The sequence below is a fragment of the Mycteria americana genome, chromosome 9 (genome assembly GCF_035582795.1).
Source record: "Mycteria americana isolate JAX WOST 10 ecotype Jacksonville Zoo and Gardens chromosome 9, USCA_MyAme_1.0, whole genome shotgun sequence".
Taxonomy (NCBI): Eukaryota; Metazoa; Chordata; class Aves; order Ciconiiformes; family Ciconiidae; genus Mycteria; species Mycteria americana.
The window spans coordinates 8,687,494-8,710,070 of NC_134373.1; the positions used below are offsets into that span (position 1 = coordinate 8,687,494).

The window sequence follows — 22,577 nt, forward strand, 5'->3', positions numbered from 1 at the left end:
CACATAGCTCAGAGATTGCTTGCGCTTTATAGAATCTTTCCAACAAATCAGAAAGGTGACCGCCGAGTGAGACACAGTTATGTCATTAATAAAGGAGTAATAAGAGTAGTAAGTAATAATAAATAAGTAACATTCTAAAAAAATAATCTTATGTAGCTGCTGAGTATCTGGCCACTGAAACTAGTTAAAAAGCTTTATATTCTTCAATTTTGAATACAAAACCCAGAAATACCTCCACTCATTAGTTTCTATTTGTTCATCAGGAAAATACGCAATCTCTAAACATAAAAAAGGTATTATTTCAGGGAGATGGTTGCAAATGATCAAACTGCAAAATCATTCTTAGACACTGGCATTTATTGATTCTACTATACAACCTGCCACATGGATTAAAAGCTTTGGTTTGGTATATATCAGCTCTGTACACTATTAGAAATATCCATAGAAACCATGTTCTCCACAATGACTATACAGCATTTTGTAATTACACTTCAAGATCCGATTCAAACGATATTTCAGTTGATGGCGTAACCTAATCTTTTCTTAATTATTATGTTAGTAGGCCACACATTGCTCATTTTAAAAGAAACAATATTAAATATGTAATTAAAACTAAGCATACTGATTGGATTCTGAACATATTAAATTATTTGCCTCAAAAATAATTTCAATCCTCTATAATTTCTTAGGCGGTTTGCTTATTAAGCTTAAGTAAATACTTTTGTGTATTGCATCTACAATTTAATGTCATTTACTTGAGATGTGGAACTCTTCTACAAAGCTGCCCGAGGACTTGTTTGCCCCATTGGAAGTTATCTTCATTACATGCAATTAGAGTGAAGAAACAAGTTACAAAAACGACAGAAGGCAGGAGCAGAGGAAGATCGCCAGAGGTAGATCTCCTGCGAGACCTGCGCATTCGTGCCTCACGGCACTTGGTTTAGCAGCAGTTCCAGGACTCTTACACAGGCAAAGAAAGTTATTTGTAATAGAGCTGATCTGTGTACATGAAAAAAAAAAAAACCAACAAAACAAACAAACAAACAAAAAAAGACCAACCAAAAAAAACCCCCAAAAATAAAAAAAAAAACAGTCTGACCACCATTACAGATACAGCCCTCTTCCCAGACCCGGCTAAATATCACTGAAGGACATCCACTAAATCTCACTGAAATTAATTGGAATCCACTCATCCTCTGTAAGAGGCATTGCAACCTGCTAAGTTGTAATGGGGTCAGCTCCAGATTCCTGGCCAATATTCTGTAATAATCACGTTATAGGCAGCCTTCAAAAAAAAAAAAAAAAAACCCAACAAAAAAAAACCCAAACAACACTAGAATGAGATTTCTAGTACATATGAATATTGATATAATATAAAAATTCTCAAACTCTAAGTAACGGAAATCACTGTTGAGCTTTAATGCTTTTATTGAGGCACGAAAGAATAATAAAGATTACGTCATGTTAGGAATGGAACAGCGGGTAACAGAGATGATACATTTCAATATACGTCTCTGTAAATACTAAGCATATGCTGAGGTTCCAAGACTTGCAAGACATGCAAACAGACAAGACATTAGACCCCACAAGACATACTAAACTCCACTGACATTATCAAGAAGCACAGCTAAGAGCCAAATGTCCACAAGAACCTCACCTGTGTCTGAGACTGCATTTTCCAATTAGATAGATAAGGAACCATCAAAATACTAAAAGGTACCTTAACAATTCTTGAGAAACTAGAAGAATGAGGCACACTAAGTTTTTTAATAATGATGTAACCAATAAAAACATCGTTTGGTCAAACACAGAATACTGGGCTCAAGTATAAAGTGGTGAGAATGAATGAAGTGTGATATACAGAGAGCCAGAGAATAGATGGTCAAACAGTCACTGTCACCTCCAAATACAAGAATCCAGTGAATAATCTTCCACAAACTTAACAAGGTGCTACAGAAATTATTATTATATATATATATATCCATATTTACGTTTGGACAACATGATTTATTTATTTTCATTCCAAACTATATAATTTTATAGGGACCTGTATTGGTGCTACGGAACAAGTAGTTCACTTAAATACTTTGGAAGAGTTATTCTTTAAATACTGGAGAAAAGGTCTGGGGTGAAATTCACGGCTTGCAGATGAACATCATACTGCCTTCTTCACAGTGGTGAAATTCCCTCTTCAAGGGAAGGCAGACTGACCGTTTAGGTTTAAAAGCAGTAAACGCACAAGGACTCTCCCAGTTTTTTGCATTCAGTGTGTATGCCCTATCTATTTATTACCACATATAGAACCAAGCAAGGTTTATTCCATGTCTGCCTTCTGAAACCTCTGCTTCATCCTGAACTCAATATATATAGCACAGTCTGACATTAAGCAGTCGTTCAAATAGTGTGGTAATTAGCCTTAATACATCTATGTTATAATGCTCCTTTCAACATGTGAGAACTTCCCAGTCTCCACAAAGGGGGAAATTTTATCTTAATTCAGCACCAGAGATTCCACCTCAGATAATAACACAAGGAAACAAAACTTTACTAAATCACAATAGACTATGAGAACACATCCTCCAAGATTTGAAATAGAGGTCAGCTTTGGGGATGCTAGAGGATGTTGAAAAAAAGCCATCAATGATACTTCTATGCATTTTCATAACTTGTGATTTCTATGCATTTCTTAGCAGATAGGACACTATGGGATATCTAACGTGAACCTAATTCACAGTGGCTAGCAAAGCAGTCCTAACCGATAAATTCTCGTCTCCTGATGAGTCAATAGAGAGCAGCAGAGGAGGGTATTTTAAGGACTGTAGAAGAAGGTTCTGCCTGGCCAGGCAGATGGAGTTTCTCCATGGACATCTTCAAACAGACCTTCACTATGCCCATAGGGTAAGCTCTTGAGCCTGGGGGCAGCTCAAGCACAGATCCCACAACACGGCCAGAAAGGCGCAGAGCCAGTGGGATGCCGAGCCCCACGCGACAGGCTGTCACCCGGGACAGCGAGCATCCAGGAGCTGCCGAAGCCAGCAGCTGCTCCGGGAACTGCCGGGATGCCTGCACCAATGGAGCAGTTTGAAGAGTCAGCTCGCCAAGCTTTATGAATTAGCTAGTATCTAATTACTAAATTAGACTGATTGCTCCCCCCCCCCATGCTTATTGCCACTTCGGTATGTAAAAGCTTCCTTATATACAAACTGGTTATTTTCAAGAAAAGTTACATTTATTAGACTATCTGTCACCACATGCTTTGCAGGATATCTTCATCTCAAAAGCATGAGTTAATGAAACTCGGAAACACAGAGGCACAAAGAAATCTATTTTCAAAAAAATCCAAAAACCAAAACATTGTTCTGTGGTTACTAAGACCCATCAGAAACTTCAGATCTTACAAAGCAGTCTGAAAGAAACTTGACAAGAATGAGACACAGATAACTAATGACTTTTCCAATACAAAACAAAGCCACATATTGTCCCCTGAATTGCTCTACTGTTGCCCATGCTGAAATAACACGAGTCCGTTTCCAAACCAAACCCTAAAATCTGGCTTAATTATTCTTCAATGATTCTCTCACGCTTCATGAAGATCTGTTCTGAAAGCTTTAAAACTAAAATTGAACCCTCTAACAAAGTTCTTTGGAGAAGCAAGCAAACTTTGTTTAAAATAGCATAATTGTGTTTGTTTAAGGTAAGATTAGCTCAATTTACAGCATGATGAGACTTCTATTCAATTATTGCAGATGTATTTTTTGGCTCCCAAATCCCCACTGGTGCAAAAGCCACTGTAGAGCAGCTGTTTCATTTTCCTTCACTGAATGACTAGTAAACCTCTGATCAATCCCTCCAATAAGGACTTTCAAAGAATTTCCATCCTCACAGAAAGCCTGCCAATCTCAAGAGACAAAAGAGCTTCTGTGCCACGTTTTATATCTATTTTTATATCATAGGAGCTCATTTTTCTAGGCTATAAGTGGTAGTTTCCTGCCAGATCCACCCACTCATACTACAGCTTCTCATGGTGAACACTTCAAAATACCCAGAGGAGGAATTATGGTTTAACAAATATCAAAGCTCTCTACCTAAGAAAACCATTGATCTAAGTTTTGCAGCCTAAAGTTCTAGCCCACGATCCATTTTCTGCTTCTACATCAGCTGTTCACACCAACATACATGAAAGTATGCCTCTGTAGACCATTACTGCTGCTCAGTCTTGGATCTTCTCTTTTTTTTTAAAAAAAAAAAAAAAAAGATAATTCCTCATAATGGCATATTGCCAGGAGCTGATGGCTAAAACACCAAAATATTAACACCATTTTTATTCTCCATTTTCCTTACTCTGCCTATAGGTTTAGATTACTTCAGTTACCTCATCACTAGGTGTAATAAATACACCTAGCAAAACTCTCCCTGTTACCAAAATATTTAGAGTAAAATTTAAGAAGTTGACTACTGCAAGCAACACTTACTTTTTTTTTTTTTTCCTATGAAGGAGCTTGAAATATCACTTTGAAAAATACTTACGCCAAGACATAAGCAACTTCTACGTTAGAGGAATCCTTGCTCAGAAGTAACCCATAACTTAGGGTCAAAAAGGAAGCAGCATCTATCAGCTTTTTTGTACTGCAAACAGGTGGCGAGTGCTTAAAATTTATACACATTTCTCAAATTTCCACTGACTACAGCACATAGCATATTTTTAAATGGTTTATTTCAATTTATTTGCAATCCTCATGTCTGTTGGAACGCATAATGAATACATGCTGAGATATCTAACAACAACAAACCAAATCATCACTTGCCAGAACAACTTCAAAGCTCTTAGACGCATAGCAAAATTCAAAATGATCACAGAATGATAGAATTGTTTAGGTTGGAAAAGACCTTTAAGATCATCAAGTCCAACCATTAACCTAGCATTGCCAAGTCCACCACTACACCATGTCCCTAAGCGCCATGTCTACACGTCTTGTAAATACCTCCAGGGATGGTGACTCCACCACTTCCCTGGGCAGCCTGTTCCAAGGCTTGACAACCCTTTCGGTGAAGAAATTTTTCTTAATATCCAATCTAAACCTCCCCTGGCGCAACTTGAGGTCATCTCCTCTCGTCCTATCACTTGTTACGTGGGAGAAGAGACCGACCCCCACCTCTCTACAACCTCCTTTCAGGCAGTTGTAGAGAGCGATAAGGTCTCCCCTCAGCCTCCTTTTCTCCAGGCTGAACAACCCCAGAGATGCAGCAGAAATTTATCTTCCAGACTCTTCTATTTACAGCTTACTAGCAGCACTGCCTTTTAAGTGTTCTCCCTCACACGGTGAGTAGAAATACGTCCTGCTGCAATTTCCTATCTTCTGGCACTAGCTGCTAATCACAGCCAGGCTACAGATTCTGTCATTTCATCCCTGGGACCCCGGTCAGCCCCCAGGGGACAGTGACAATCCTACTTCAGGGAGCCAGAGACCGGACCCTATAGCACTCCTTTCCATTGCTGAACGGTTTTGAAACCCAGAGCAGCTGAATGAGACACATGCTTGCACTTAACAAGCGCATTGCTCAAGATCTATTATCTGTTAGGAAGTTGTCTCTCAACTGCTCTTTAGAAGTCATTTTAGTACTTCAGACATCTGTCTTTAATGGCAAACAACATAAAGTAACACGAGGTTTCTTTTCCTCTTCCTAAACTAAACCAAGTATCACCTCACATTTACAAAGAAATTCTGAAAATACACACCTGAGCCTAAACCAGAATTTTTTAATAACCCAAAATAACAACTTCTGTTGGCAAGACAAACGCTCATAAATCTAAATTACTGACATAGTACATTATTTAACTGTTTACCAAAAGATATAAACATGGACAGGGTATAAAAAGCCGCAAACTCTCTTCTAGGAACTTACTCACTTGGAGTAGCAGTTCACCACCACATTACAACAAGCATTGCTGTTCCAATTGTCCTCAGGTGAGGATTCAGTTTCTTTGCATGTTCAGGAGTCCATAACTTCAAGGAATGTGAGCCACAGTCTGAAATACTAGTTTCCTTTTTCTTTCCATTAATCTCCCACAAAATTTTAGTTTACAACTTATGCATTACATTAATTTGTAATATCCTGCTCTGTGCTGGATAGTATATATAATCAATGGAAAGCAGACACAATCACTCTGGGATTTCATTCATTCTGAATTTTTGATGGCTTTATACACATGGAATTTCTTTCTGTCTTTCAAATAGTCCAGACTGGAAATGCACCAGGTTCAACATACTATACTTAACAGACATTTAGTACATGTTCTTACCAGTTAAAAAAAAATGGACATTGTAACAAAATAGCAGGCCAGTACCAGCTTAGGATGGTAGGTTTACATTTTTTAAAAACTCAAACTCATTCAAGAGTAGGCATCAAAATGTTTGTATTAGAAGTAGATAATATTATTGTTAATCATTCTTCTGTCCTATCTATTTTTTATTTATCAAAGTGTAGCAATACAAAGAGGCATTAAAAACAGAAGCAATGCATTTACCTGTGTGAAACCAGCTGTTTGTATGTCATAAGGATAAAACATATTTGAGACTGCTGTACAAGGAAAAAAATCTGGGACACATTCTGATCAATGGATGCCAGATTGGAAACTTCCCTCCAAGAAAGAGAAAAATAAGCAGGTTGGGGGGATTCTTGGAAAAGACTTTTTTTCATGTGTTTGGATGGTGTTGCTATCATGGCCACCAATTTCTAGCAATACTCAATTGAAACACATTTCTTAATTTAATCATGCAAATCTCTTTCCAATCAGTTTTCCATTGTAATCTTTACAGCCATTACAAATGTGTCTACCAAACTTGAATTCACAAGGTCATCTATAGAGCACCGCAATCTATAAGCAAATAAATGAATTGCCAATCAATCACAGTGCATATTAAATATATACAATAAATTATATATCAATATGAAGATATTAAAACCCAAATTATTTACATAGTTCCTTAAATATATTTCCAAATGGATTTCATGTAATCGATGTTAATGTACAGAGCACAGAACTAACGTACAGCTGCTCATGGTAACATTACTAAACCACACAGTAATCACAGAGTATCTCTATATGAGTAGCAATGGTAAACATTATCTCATAAAAGTCTCCATTTCTACTGTGCCTCAGTATCAATTTTCTCAGCTAGGTAGCTTCAGCTTATAAGAACCATACGTATTTTGAACTATTACCTTCATGCCAGGAGGTATCCATCCATACATCTGAAACACGGGCAAATACTCAGTTCTACTTTCTCAGTGAGGCAAGAGGTATAAGGGTCTAATGCTCAAAATAGGGTGTTCCCTTGAGCTATCTACAGTTAACCAGGCACCTACATGAGAGCTCAGCAACGAACAGCTTGTGAGGATGCAAGAAGTACTAGGGAAAAAAAAAAAAAAATTATTCCACATAGAAGACTAAGCACCGTGCCCAAACTTAGATTTTAATAGTTCAGTATAGTTTCAGCCAGTCGCCTCCAATATTCATCTTTCTTTGCATACTAATTGCATACTAATCTCTTTTAATGATTACTAGGTTATAGGCTTTCTCCCAGTTTATTTTGCAGAGATGCTGGCAGTTCTCCCAAAACAGCATCCCTAGCACAGACCAGTAAAGTGGTTTTGAACCTGTGGTCTCTGGGTTAAAAAAAAAAAGGGGCCCATGAAGATACCTACAGCTCTGTATGAAGTACCTAAAATGCAGATGCAGCAGTGTGCCCCAGCAACCTGGCGTACTGATCTTCCAGATCTGAGCCCTGACCAGAGGGCATCAGAGCCCCCTTCTAAGCCATCCCCAATGTCTCCTCCTGATAAAAAACAGGGCACAAAAAGAAACGGGCAAGCCAGGATAGTGGAAATTGGCCTTTTGCTCCCAACGTGGAACTGGGATGTAGTTAGGACATGCATCTCAGCCTCTTGCTTTAAAGAAAGCTGGAGAAAGAGCAAATACGTTGTTAGTAGATTTATATGGCTCTACAGTACTCTGCACCCCCAACATTTTTCAGGGCCCACATATTAAAAAATGCTGAAAACCCATTATCCCAGGGATTGGCCACTCTCAGCAAATCTCTCTGGGTTTCCTTTCCTGCAGTCACCACACCCCTGCTCCCCTGCAGTTCCCATATATTTTGTACCCAGAGAACTAGATAAATACAATGAGAGATTGATAAGGCAAAATTCCTGACAGTGAGAGTTACTAACCCAAGCATGGGAAAAAAAAAATTAAAAAAAATAAATATCTACATTTCACATGTCTTTATAATTGATTACATCCCACCATAGTACAAAAGAACAAAAGCACATTTTCCAGTATTTTAATACATATGGGAACCTGAGACATAGCCAGGAAAGCCATTTCATACGGAAATAGCTTCAGTCTTCCAGAGTTCAGAAAACTATTCCATTTCTTTAAAAATATCTCCCAAATCCCAAGGCAGATTAAATCCAAAAAATGTGGAATAAAAATCAGTCTGCAGGCCCAAGTTAGCACAAAGTTTGATGAGATTCATTTTCAGTCCTTGGCCAGAGTTTATTTTCCTTCCCATTTACACTCAACAAATCACTGCTGCTGCATTCTCTTTCTTTCTATTTCATGTTATTACCCTGACTTACTCCAATAAAAAGAAAAAGTCCTGATCTAGGCTATGGCACCCGAAATGGTGCCATTCATCACAAGAGAAAAGCATAATCCAGCAGTGACGCGTCATTCAGCTCAGCAATGCTTCAGCTGCTTGCTTGGCACCATTTTTCTTTAACCTCAAATATATCACCGAAGGAGAGTTTATGGGGAGCAGAGTGTATGGCTAGCAAGCACTACCAAACGGGTGGTGAGAGGACACCATTTTCATAGGTACACGGAGCACTAACTGACACCTAATTCATAAAGCAAATTAAACGTGCATCACGGGAGAATGCACAGAAATGCCAGATATCTGTAGAAAGCCGTGCTGGGGCATAAACAGCCCACCAGCTGGTTCTGCGGGAAGGAGCTCCGAAGAGCCTTTAACCAAGCGGACTGCAGCGTTTCCTAAATGCGGTGTCTGCGTGCTCACCACGCAGCACGTTTGGAAAATGAAAAGCAGGCACATGTGGAGCATTTTCTTTTCAGTAAAGCAATACCCCCCAGTTTGCCGCCTGTTAAATTTCAACTACTTCAGGTTTTCAATTTTAAAAAATGTTTAGGACTTGATCTTCACACGTTGAGTCTTCCAGTGTCACTAATCACCACAGACCATATGTAAAACACTCACAAGTTTATTGACACATATGGCACTTACTGACACAGAATTATACGAGTTACTAGTCACAAAGCTTGCTTAAGTCAGTGGGTCACGGGCGGCAAAATTCTCCAAAAAAGGTACTTTTCAAATGGGCTGGATGTTTCTGAAGAGCATTTTGCTATACAAGTAATTCTTTCTACTAGAGATGAAATAGCACAGCTAATGATCGTATCAGTTCCCTCCCCTTCTTTCAGCTTATAACAATAAGCCGTATTCTATTGGGAGCTAGGAACAAACAACTTACAATTTGCACCTAGCTTTCATTAAAGCACTAATCAATATACTGGTAGCAATGATAATAAAAGGAAACGGATTCACACAGTTCAAATAACTGTATGTCTTTACACTGTTTTAGAGACCGTTACAAAGTTTTTCCTGTGAAAACATTAGTGAACCAGAACAGTGTCCGAGAAGCTCAGCACGACCAGCCACAGCATTCAGCCCATGAGCTGAAAACTTTCCATAAGCCCATTGGGGCAAATCAGTATTAATTCCCTATTCACCTATGGACTTAGTTCATATGTAAAGGATAGCATATGTTGTAAAATACTATCAGAAATCATCGTTCCAATGCTTATAGTTCTATCCATTCCTATCTGCATTAGCTTTACATAGAAGGAAAGGTTATCTGATATTCCTCATCTCTGTACCACCAACCAGAGTTCCAGGCCCTGACGGTAGCTTTCAGAAATCACCACGTTACCAAAAAGGAAAAGGCAGCCAAATTGTTTTAGCTAATGTGGTCTGGGCACGTCAGCAAGAACCAGCTTGTAGAAAGAGGTCTTTGATCTGATCTACGAGCATAGTTGGGAACAGCAGGCAAGCTTACTTCCGAAATAGAAGCCACAGATTTGACAACAGTTTCCTAGAATTTAGACAAATATCCATTAGACCATCTCTCTCTCTTTCTCACACACACACAAAGTAAAATAAAGGTATACTGCAGTACCAAATACCTTTTTCAGAGAGTGTTTCAGACGGGTTATTTTAAAACTCTTGAACATCATTTCTTAGCTCTCATTTACCTCTGAAGTCAGGTCAGTATCATCTTTTTTTACAGAAACAGCAGAACTGAACAGACTTGGAAATTTCTAAGAGCAATGGTACAACAAGGCATTTAGAAAATGTATTACGCCATGTTGTATTTAGTTTTAGTCTGGTTGGGCCTTTCCAGGAATATCAAATACACACATTATATGGTCTAAATGCTTCCTGTTTTGAGTAAATATATATCCTGTGTAATTCAAAACATTAGATAAAGTATGTACCTTACAAATAAAAGGCAAAAGTTTTGAAACATCACTTAGAATTGTAGTTTAATTTATATAGGGTTAATAAATGACTATACATTGACTAGTCTAACATTCATGGCTTTCACCATGACTTAGGAGATCATCTTCTCCTGCTATTCACGAGTAGCATATGTTTATCATAACTATAACAACAAAATTCCTTCCAAAGGATATTTTTAAGCATACTTATTATTCCATTATTAAATAGAGTATTAATATGATGTATAATACATCCTATTTCTACCTTACATATGCTCCAAACATAACCACCTTTCAGTACCAAGGAGTAACGTATAGGGGATGCGTTACCCTATCTATTCCCATGATTTCATGATGAGTCTGAAGATGCATGGTATTTTTCTTAAAATTATAGCTTCTGGGTCATATAATTTATGAGGATTTAAGCTGTCATGAAAAGAAAGAGATAATTCTAGCCCCAAGCTTGCGGAAGAAAGCTTTAAAATAGAAATTCTAACTGTTTAAAAAAAAAAAAAAAAAAAGGTTGGGGGAGGCTAAAAATCTAAACAAATGCAGAAGGCAACCAAAAACCTAGAAGACTAAGCTTATGACTATTTTCCTTTTTTTTAACATGACTCATGATTTTATAAGGTTTTGGACTGGAAATACTGATGTATTTCTGTTACAGTAATTCCTTTAGAAGCACGTATTCAGGACTGCATACCCTTTCTTACCAGATCTCAGCACGTTCTTCTATCTCTTGAATTTCAGTCCCATTCATTCCCTAAAATATTCCTTCATCATCCCCTAAAATTCTCTATTGTCCTTTCAGAAAGGAAAGGATCACCTCAAGCCCTGCCACTCTCTCCCTCCCTTTCTAGGCTACCAGGTTTCAAACTAGTCCTACCCTACTCATGTTCCTCACCTGATAGAATTGTGGTTGATTGGAAATGAATAAATATAGATTAAGAGATAATTCTTACCAAAAAAATATATATACATATAAATACAAATTTGTTTTCTTTGATTGGCAGCAGGACAGGTATTCTTAGTTATTGTTTTGGTGGGTTTGTTTGTTTACAGCGGGAAAACTAGTATTAGAAATCGCACTGTAAAATCCCAATGGAGACAAGATCAACCATCACTGTAGTAACGCTATCTCACGCAGTTACTTTTACACAGTAAAATCCAGGCTGGTTTTGTACACTGGCATGAGCGAATGCATATTAATTATCTAGTGGTGAAAACACATCTTCTTGGCACGGAGGACAAAGCTGTCTTTTTGTTCAGTTTGGCACAAAAAGAAAATCAGTTTCCAAATTGATTTCATCTCATATTATTGAAACAGTTCACAGACTCATTTAGAATGCACAAACTCTCATTTTGGTGGCTGATAATAATCCAAAAGCACCTTTGGTGTTTATTACTTAATTGGTGCTTAATTATTTAATTATCAATACACCTGCTAACCACTAAAGCATTGCCTTTCTAAGCAGCTGAAACTAAATAGACAAAGGACATCTATGAAAAGAGCCTCACTACCATTATACACAGGTTTGTTCATGAATTTCCTGTTGTAGAACTTCATTTTATGCCAAAGGCTGAATCAGAGAAGAATATCAATCTAAAAAACTAGACATTAAGGAAAGATAAGAGTGCAGTTGTTCATAGGCAAGCATACATTTGCCTTTCACTATAAACCCAACAGGGTTCCACCCTAATCTGAAGTCTAGAAAAAGGTAATCTCAATTTGAAAACTTTCAGGCTAATTTATAGAAAAGTTCTGCTAAAGTTGAAATAATCTATCAAGGTGTTCCTGAATTACATGCTGTCCCTTGCTAGAAGTGTGTCCTTAACTCTGTATTTAATTTCCTAACATTCAGGAAGACTCTGCTTTGGTTTATTGTCTCAACCTTCTGAAAAAGAGAGCTTTCTTACTTTCCCACCACTGCAGCCCAACTCATTGACACTTTTTGTGCCAGAAAAAAATGCATGAGGCAAATTGTAACCAATATATATAACCTTATTACTGTAGTAAAAGGCACCCAGTACCCAGAACTCGCACACTAATACTGCAGTTAGCGGGCTGCGTGTGCTAACAAGCCATAAGGAACACCAAATACGCTGGCCTGCTGCCATCACAGCAGTAACTGTGTGGAGCAGAAGAACAAAGCACGGGGTAGAAGTTTTAAAACTCTGAATTTCTCCTCCTTACCTTCGTATGAGCCTTCCCTGTGTGAGAAGCTTTTTTACTCTACCTGCCTCAAATCTTCCTTGCTTCGTTTTAAGTCCTGCAGCTTTTAAGGCTGTGGTGGCTGGATCACACCTCCCAGCAAGCTCTGAGCCACACAGAGTACGAGGCTTACATCTGAAAAAGGCGAGATGCGGCTGGACACCCTGTCTCAGCAGATCCAGGCCCCCTCCACAACTTGCAGGGGGGGGAAGTCAGATCACCAAGACTCCAGCGAGCTCCCGCCGAGTTCCGCTTGCTGAAAGGCGTGATGAAACTGCTGCAATGCCATTTCATTTGTGAGGCTACCGAGTACAGGATGATGCTACTTCAGTGACAGGGTTTCACAGTCTCTGCAGAAATGACAGCTGCCACAGCCTTCCTGCAAGCATTTCGCACAGAGCACCCAGTAAATCTTAAACGTCCCTCTACATCTTTAAAACGAAACCAATAAAAAGCAAGTGGAGGCATCACAAGCTAGTATAGCTTCCTACTTCAAACATAACTGGTACAGCTAAATCCTCACACATTTGAGTACTCTGCCATTTTCAGCATCCTGGAAAATCCCAGCTAATCAACTCCGCACGTGTAAACAAGGCCTTGCAGAACAGTTTTTCATATGGGCTTGTATATATTTCCTCTGTAAAGCTGCACACACATCCCTTTGGGCATGCAGACTCAGTTGTTCAAACAGGACTGCAAACATATAAACCACGGAGCTGAGGAAGGTCTCAGCTGTGTGCTCAAAATGTAGATTTCGCACAAAGAAGTGAGCAGTCAATGCAGTAACTGCACGCACGTCTTTATAAGCCAGTCTGCTCATCTCCCCTGCACATAAACAGAAAACATCCTCCCACATTTTGGCTGCATTTAATCTCTTGTTTCTCCAGGTACCCAGCCCCCTGAGCTGGAAGACAGAGAGCAGAATGAAGCCCCCATAATCCAGAGGGAAATGGTGAGTGACCTGCTACACCACTTAGACACTCACAAGTCTATGGGGCTGGATGGGATCCACCCAAGGGTACTGAGGGAGCTGGTGGAAGTGCTCACCAAGCCCCTTTCCATCATTTACCAGCAGTCCTGGCTAACTGGGGAGGTCCCAGCTGACTGGAGGTTAGCTAATGTGACGCCCATCTACAAGAAGGGCCGGAAGGAGGACCCGGGGAACTACAGGCCTGTCAGCCTGACCTCGGTGCTGGGGAAGCTGATGGAGCAGATCATCCTGAGTGCCATCACACGGCATGTAGAGGATAACCAAGGGATCAAGCCCAGCCAGCATGGGTTCAGGAAAGGCAGGTCCTGCTTGACCAACCTGATCTCCTTCTGTGACAAGGTGATCCACTTACTGGGTGAGGGAAAGGCTGTGGATGTTGTCTACCCAGACTTCAGTAAAGCCTTTGACACAGTTTCCCACAGCATTCTCCTGGAGAAACTGGCTGCTCATGGCTTGGACAGGTGTACTCCTCACTGGGTAAAGAACCGGCTGGACGGCCGGGCCCAAACCATGACAGTGAATGGAGTTAAATCCAGTTGTTGGCTGGTCACAGGGAAGGTTTAGATTGGATATTAGGAAAACTTTATTCGCCCAAAGGGTTGTCAAGCACTGGAACAGGCTGCCCAGGGAAGTGGTTGAGTCGCCATCCTGGAGGTATTTAAAAGATGTGTAAACGTAGTGCTTAGGGACATGGTTTAGTGGTGGCCTTGGCAGTGCTAGGTTAATGGTTGGACTTGATGATCTTAAAGGTCTTTTCCAACTTAAATGATTCTATCATTCTATGAGAGGTTACAGTCTTCTACATATAAAATATGGGCTTAATAGCAGTCATCTTTGGCAACAAGCATCCTATCCAGTCATGTTTTAGATTTGTAACAGCTAACTTTTCATAAAATCAAATGAGATCTTCATGAGCAACACAGCATTAACTGTATTTCAGTTTCATGACTTTAATCGCATCAGCTATTACCAGGATCAGATTGTTCCTTCTTTTTGTTTAGTTCTAGTTTTCCATTTCAAAATGCTTTATCAGTAACCAAGCTTTAATTAATTGCATATGCGTTTCCCCAGTTTCCAAGAAAAGCCTAACATCAGCATTATATGTATCAGAAGCATGTAAACATTTTCCAAATCCTATCTTTGCTCCTACATCCTCGTCCCACAAAACATCTACAAACACAAAACATAAAAGCATCCCACAGCTAATAAATACACATTTACCCAACTTCAGGAGTACCAAGCATTCATCATACTCACTGATCCAAAAACATCAAAGAGGACACTCCTTTTTTGCATTATCAAGCAATTTGAACTTAGTTTACCTTCCCAGCTTGTAGAAAACAACTCAATTATAAATAAAAGGGAGCTCAGGTATTTTGCTGTAAAATCCTTTCCAGGTCATGAGAACAGAAAAAGCTCAATGAGGAGTCCTGGCCTGCCACCGGTCACATGTTTACTGTCAGGTTCTGGCAGGGCTGCACTACTCACAGTCAAACTTCCTCAAACTGAAATCCTGACATGTCAGATACACTATTTATCTAAGAGAAGGCTATTGGTTTTACTCTCTGCTTGATATACCTCCTGGGACAGCTGAACTCTGGATTCCTGAGCCCTCATTCCTGTTCCTGCTCTGGCTTTTTGCTCTCCTGCTCTAGACATCTACCTTGTAACCTGGACTCCTCTTACTTGGTCCTTTGGGCTGATACATCCCCGGCTGACTTCAATGACTGACCTTCACTCTCCAAAACCGTGGTGCCTTGCTCTGGGCTGCATTTCTCGTGACATCTTATACAACCTTCTGTAGGTTCACTATTATCCTCTCAATATTGACTTAGCATATGCAAGTATTACTGTGCTCGTTGTTTTTATTCTGTAGTTGCACCATTGCTATTAGTTGTCTCATTTTCTAATTAACTCTTTACACTCAAATTAAAATTTCAGGTAAAATACATGCTTCAGTCAAGAAATTTCTCGGCATTTTGTAAGATTCAAAATATTGTACTAAATGCATTAGTAACTTAAATGAGTCTCTGAATTACCCTTCAAAACACAATTGCAGGGTTGCACGTGACAAAAATAAAGTCTGAATATTACTTCAAGTGGAAGACAGCCACAAACACATCTATAGACAGTGCAGAGGAAAAACTTAGTGCAGACACATTCATCAGTATATTGGGCTCAATTCAGTTGCTTAAATATAGGTCATCTAGTGATATTTTAGATGCCAAAGTCTGCAAGACCTCTAAGTAAGGCTAGCAGATACAACACAGGACATACAGGAGACCCATGCTCTTCTGGACTAGCAGTGGAAGGCAAAGCAGGACATATTACAGCTTCTCAAATGGCCCTAGATGCCTACATTTAGGCAACTGTTGTGTCCCAGATCCAGCACTGCATGTCAGTATGACCCTGAAGTAACCCATACGCTTGAATATTTTGCTGGATGGAATAAAAATAAGTAGGTTGTATTGACTGGGAAAACCAATTCAGTGCTCCTGTGACTGAGTCCATACAGCAATTTATCTCCGTGTCCACAGTCCCAGCATATCTAAAGCAGGTAAAGGCCCCATTTAATTTTACATACTCATGGTATTTAATTGCCCCAGCTTATATTTGTTTTCTGCACCCACAAAATAGTAAGCTGGTGACAATTAAACTTATTTGCCATTTATTATAAATCTACGGAAGAGTTATAAAAGTCAAAATAATTAAAGTGAGATAAAACCACTATAAATAGATAAACATATACTGCTTGCATAACCGCTTTGATTGAGGTAAGAGTAGCAGGAATTCACTTGCGGCTGTATTTATTGACTCTCAATTTATTTACGATATTTAGGGTTCTGTCTTGACTTACAGAAAATGGTTTTGCAAGGAGTGCAAATGCCCGTCTGCATCCAACAGGCTGTGACATGCTTTCACCAGCAGGTCCGATCATGCTGTTATATTCAGGATCACAGCTGGCACCCGTTTGCAAGCTTCATGCTACTTTTGAATAACCTATGCACAGGGCTGGGAGTTTTTTTAATATGTGTAGAATAACTTCTGTTACGGTTTGACTCAGCTCCAGCTTCAGCTTGCACATGTCTGGCTTTGCAAAAACCTGATGTCTGAATTCAAATCGAATTATTAGGTAATCTTCTAATTGTAAAATTATTTAGAGCCTTAAGCCATGCTTTGTCTTTTGTTGTATTGGGAACATGAAAATCATTTACCAGGTATTTAGTTTGCATAATTAACGTAAACCACGTGCTGCAAATTTTAATGAAGTTGGAAATACTTTGCTGATATGCAGTGCCTTCAGGAGAAAGGGCAGAGTTGGGTAGCTCATTCTGAAGTACCTCTGATGTAGCATCCCACATAATGGAATCAGGGACACAATTCGCAGATACCATGCCTAAAAATTACTAATGCTAATAATACTCAGATACCTCTTTTGAAATTTCTTTTTTACTGCTGATTTCTTTTTCTGTTCATTGAATGAATTCAGAGAAGACAGGCTCTGCTAAGTTTGCTGTAAGAATCTCTTCCTAAAGCGATCAGGAAGTTTACCTTTGCATTAGATAAATTCTATGTTATACCTATATTATGCATATGTTCTAAAGTATCTTGAATGTGTAAATATAGTTTGAGCATGCTATATTTTTAGAGTTATGATTAATATTCTGCAAGAAAATTATTTGTGAAAGTCATAATTTAAGGAGATCTTTTTCCATTGTACCATGAAACAGCAATATTTTGAGATGACATTTAATTTACATAAAATATTTTAAAGACATCATTAATTCCATCAAAGGATATTAACTGCTTTGAAGTTTCAAAAAAACCCTAGGTTATATAATATTACTTTGTTCCTATTTTACAGTTGAGGAATGTGTAATATTTGAAAGTTGTCCCTTGTTTCTGGTTGTTCAGCTGGAAAGATTTCTTTTATTGTTGTTTTCTAATGAAATGATGTACAACTACCACTCAACCTGAAGTAAAAAGGGCAAATAAATTGCTCCTTTCAAATTCAGGCCTAAAAGTCTCCCAATTTAGAACACTGAAATCTTTACCTCTCTGAAATAGTAGGCCTATTCATCTTGAGATACTTTGAGGACAGCTACTCACCAAGTACATTCCTTCCTTTTTTTTTTTAGCTGGCCAACTAGAGGTCACTTTTCAGAAATGTGTCTGAACAGAAATGGTCTGCACTAAATTGGAAAGATAAAATCACCTTTTTTTTTTTTTTAAGCTAGATTGTATTTAACACCTAATCTGTGTAAATTGATAGCTTTTATAAAATTGGAAAGCATTTTCAGTATCAAACTGAAATCTATTGCTTTGCTCAGTTTACTCGCTTCTTGATAGCAATACTGATTTTGGTATTAATATTAACACGTTAACATGGGAGTTGGACTCGACAATCCTTATGGGTCCCTTCCAACTCGAGATGTTCTACGAGCCTATGATATTTCAACATTGCTTGCCTACTCATATATTGTGAGAAGTCATGCAGTTCTGTTCCATGAAAAGAAATTCGTTCCCAGAGTTCGCCAAGGGTGATACTGTATTTCATCTGCCTTTCTGGCCATGTCTTAAAAACATCTGAGGGAACTGGGCTTACTTTCCTCTGATTTTGAAGTAAGGTGAGTCCATCTGAGATAACAAGCTGAGTAGAGCCCGCTCCTATATGCCTCAGAAAAGTCTTCACTGAAGATGCAGAATGCAAAGCAAGGGCACTGCAAATAATATTACCAGAGGACCAAGTTAACTTTTTAGGTTTACATCCTCTGGCCATTTTAAAATCACCCATTTTAGTTCCAGTTTATATCTCGCACAAATCTGACTTCATGTCACTTTTACTAAAAAAATAAAAAAAAAAATTACAAAATAAATGAAATGGACTATAAAAGATTAATTATACTGCAAGAATGAACAACAGCAAGTTAAATTTGCTGAGTGCATTTTGTTAATCATTTTTAAAAGCATTTGAGAGATTTTTAAGCGAGATATCTATTACTTACAAATACAGCTACATCACATGCAACATTAAAAGAATGCATCCAACCACCTACCTTTTCATCCACTGGAAAGAAATCCATCAGTTCTTTTCCGAGACGCTCCACAAGTATCTCAATTTTTTTCAGTTGTACTAGAAAGTAACCGATCTATGCTCTTCACAGCCAAAAGTCTCTGTAATACGCTGCATGTCATATTTCTCACGCTCAACGAACTAATGTTGAGACTGCCAGAAGACAACAGCTAAGCAATGTACTACTTCAGCCTGATTTCTTCTCATGACCTAGCAATACCATTATCAAGTCCGAATAAAGATGTCCAGTCCCCGTGTTCTTTGTACCTTGCCTTTGCTTCAAAGCAGTTCTTTTGCAAGGGCATTTCATCCGTTGGCGTGTTTGTTCCACTTGAAAAAAACAGCTTCTTGTTACCTCAAAGCTGCTTAGTTTTAGTCTAGGTGGAAACCACAGTTTTCATACTTACACATATACTCCACAGGTGGTTTTTAAACTTGCTATGCACTTTTTGAACAGATTTTACTTTTAAACATACATAGTAAGTTTTGCGTATTTCTTCTACTCTATGAACTTTTGTCTGATTATCATTAGTCCCCTCCATATCTTTAAGGGAAATGTGATTTCTCCACATTAAAGCTTTGTCAGCATAGTCACAGAAAGGGAATCAACTGCTACAAACACAGTTACTTACACTGCTTTGATCACAACCAAAGATCACTTACAATGGGAAAGCACAATTATTTTTTAATTCTTTTTTTAATTAAGCATTTATCTTGACTCTCCAGCAATACAAGCCAGAACCTGAGGTCTTTTTTCTTACACCATAGTGTAAGAAAACATACCTAAATTCAGAAACGTTTCCAAATGAAGAGCTACACTCCTTACATTCAGGTTTAGAACTCTTAAGTTCTCACGCGTCTAGCACTGGAGTCAAAGAATATCCTACTTAGCTATAACAATAAATAAGCAAATAAATGAAACTTTTTTACTTTGAATTCATTTATAAATATACAGAAAGTGAAACTCAACTTAAAGGCAATTATGGAAACTGATGTGATGCCAAGCTATTAAGTATTATCAAATAGATGTCTTCTCAGCTTCAACATACCAACTATATGAGACTGCTTTAACCCATAGCTATAAAAATAAACACCACAGACCACAAAGATTAACACCGTTTCCTGCCTCTCCATGCAGGCTACAAAATATTTTGATTGCACGTGTGTCCAGATCTAATGCAACTAAAGAAAATGCTTGTCAGAATGGAATTTTTGAAAGCTGATGTCCGTGTCATACTTCATACTTCCATTTTCCCAAACTACTCTGGCCTTTTTCAGTTATGCTTATCAACTGGGGGGGAGGGAGGGGACACCAAACCTGAAGAGAATTATTTAGAGGGAGAAAAAAAAGAATCATATCTCATTATGATAATCCATTAACTGTAAAAGCAGGTCATGCCATTAATTCACTTTGTTTATGTACATTTCTTTGGTTATTTTTCTTCTGGAACACAAGGTGTGTTATTAACTAATACATAATATTAAACAATAACTTACATTCAACCACATTACTTACCTTTGAGCCAATTCTGGAGAACACTAAATAGCACAGAAATTGAAGATCTCAAAAACAAAACAAAAACCCCCTAAGCTTTAGTGGAAATGCATGCCGATTTAGAGCAAGGCTGAAAGAAAGGTATACTCCTCTTTTCCTTAACACCCCCCTCACCCCCATTTCAGTGCCGGCCCATGACCCTCCAAAGCAAGGAACCAGCAAACGTCTGGAATCAACAAACGTCTCCTCCCAACACGGGACTTGACTCTTCCTCCGCTCCAGTTTCATGGTTTGTGAATTCTTTGGCCCTGTGTCCATTTTCTCCCATCTACATAACATTTGAATGAAGTCAGCAATACTGGAAACATCTATGGTAGGGCTCTAGCAAGGACACTGATCTTCCTGGCTTTGGGGGACAGCAGTGACAGGGTTTGTGGCAGAGTTGGGGGTTGTTTATCTCGCTGCTTTGAGGAATACTTAGACATGGAAATCAGTTAAGAAATTTCCCAATGGTAAAAAGCCGGACATCTAAGTACATTTTTTTCTAGTAAATAAAGTTTGCTGAAATGAAAAGCTTAATTTTTCAAAACAAGTTAAATTCATTTTATATTATTTTCTGCCTCTTGTTTGGAAATACAACAGTTTGACCACAAGAGAAAGAATTTTTAAAGCATAAATTATTCCTAAATATTCCCATAAAAGTCGGGAAAGACAAGAAATAACATCTCACTATGCCAACATTCACAATGTCTTGCTTTTCTTTTTAAATTATACACCCTAATATTCATTCATCAACATAATAAATATTTTTTACTTTCGTCCCATATACACATACGCAGATTCCTTTATATGCGCTTTATAGTTTCCCCCACCCTACTCTATTAAGAAGTGCCACGTAGCAGTTGGGGAATTTCTATGCTTCCAGGAGACAACACGATCTCAAGAAGTTCAAATAAATACAATTAGCTTCTCTGGATGTTAATCTTATCAGCTGCTTTTCTGCCTGACATAAAATATGGGAAAGAATGACAGTTATTTGTGGACCTAATTTGCTTAATTTTACTGGACCCTCACCTTGATGATATCCCAATGCTTTATTTAAGTAATAAAACATTTCAGTCAGGAAGAGACAAACCAGCCTCCTACGGCTACTTTTAGGCAGAATTGTTAGTAGTTTTATTAGTATCATCAGAATCTATTTTATGGCAACACTTGGAGCCCCAGCGAGGACTCACCCAACTCCTGAGGGATCAGGCAAAAAGACCTGGTCCTCTCTCAAAAAGTTTACAGTGGTGTCAGTGGAAATACTACGTAACCTGCTACAGATTGGGAATTAATACGCTGCCTGTTTCACTGCCCATAGTCTTTTATCTCTGATGCAAGCTTCATAGGGCTCTAAACCCAGCCGTTTTCATTAAATGATATCTGAAACGGCATCAACTGACCACTCATATGAGGTCAAAACTGTGCCCAGCTTCTCACCCAGGAGAGGAGAAAAGGTCTCTCTCACGTTCTCCAATTAGGACATAAAGAACTGCGAAAGGGCTCAGTAACAACATCCCAACAACTGAACGGGGCCCTAATCCAAGCCTTAATTCAGGCATTTCGGGCTATGTTGGATGAGGGCCCAAAAAGTAGCAAACAACGAATTCTTACGTTTTCATTTGTTGCTTTTCCAGTTTAAAAAAGTGCGTGTGGATTATGGGAGTTTCTCCTAGCCCCAAATTACCGCCTGGAGGTTAGGGAATACTTCCAAATTTATGGATGCGCTTTATATGCAAGGTGAGCGTTAGTAAAGATAATATTTTCATTGCATGATTGCTGACTGTGATTAGCATTAGCTACCCACACCACAATGAACAGATCAGCATCACACTAGAAACCCTCCCATCATTAATACATATATTATGATTTTACAGTCAAGGCGGGGGGGAACATGTGGCACACCTGGTCTCTGGATAATGTTGCAGACCTTTGGCTTGCATAAGTTATTCCACTGAAGTAATGGAACCACTGTAATTTACACCAGATGAAGATCTTTTCCAAGATCTGCCTCTTCCAAACAGAAATGTCATGACAGTAAGTCAAATGATCCGACTTGACAGTGCATTTTTTCATGCATTAGTTACCCAAGTGTGAAATTGCAATCAAAGGAAAAATATCCTGCAAAATTATTCGGTGTTGAAAAATAACCCCAAAGGATTCACCACAGATGTGACTAGT

General features: G+C 38.6%; 1 protein-coding gene across 1 annotated transcript in view; it reads right to left on the reverse strand.

The window, feature by feature from the left end:
* Positions 1 to 22,577, reverse strand: part of COL5A2 (collagen type V alpha 2 chain) — a 115,928-nt gene that overhangs the window by 74,084 nt on the left and 19,267 nt on the right. The window lies entirely within an intron of this gene.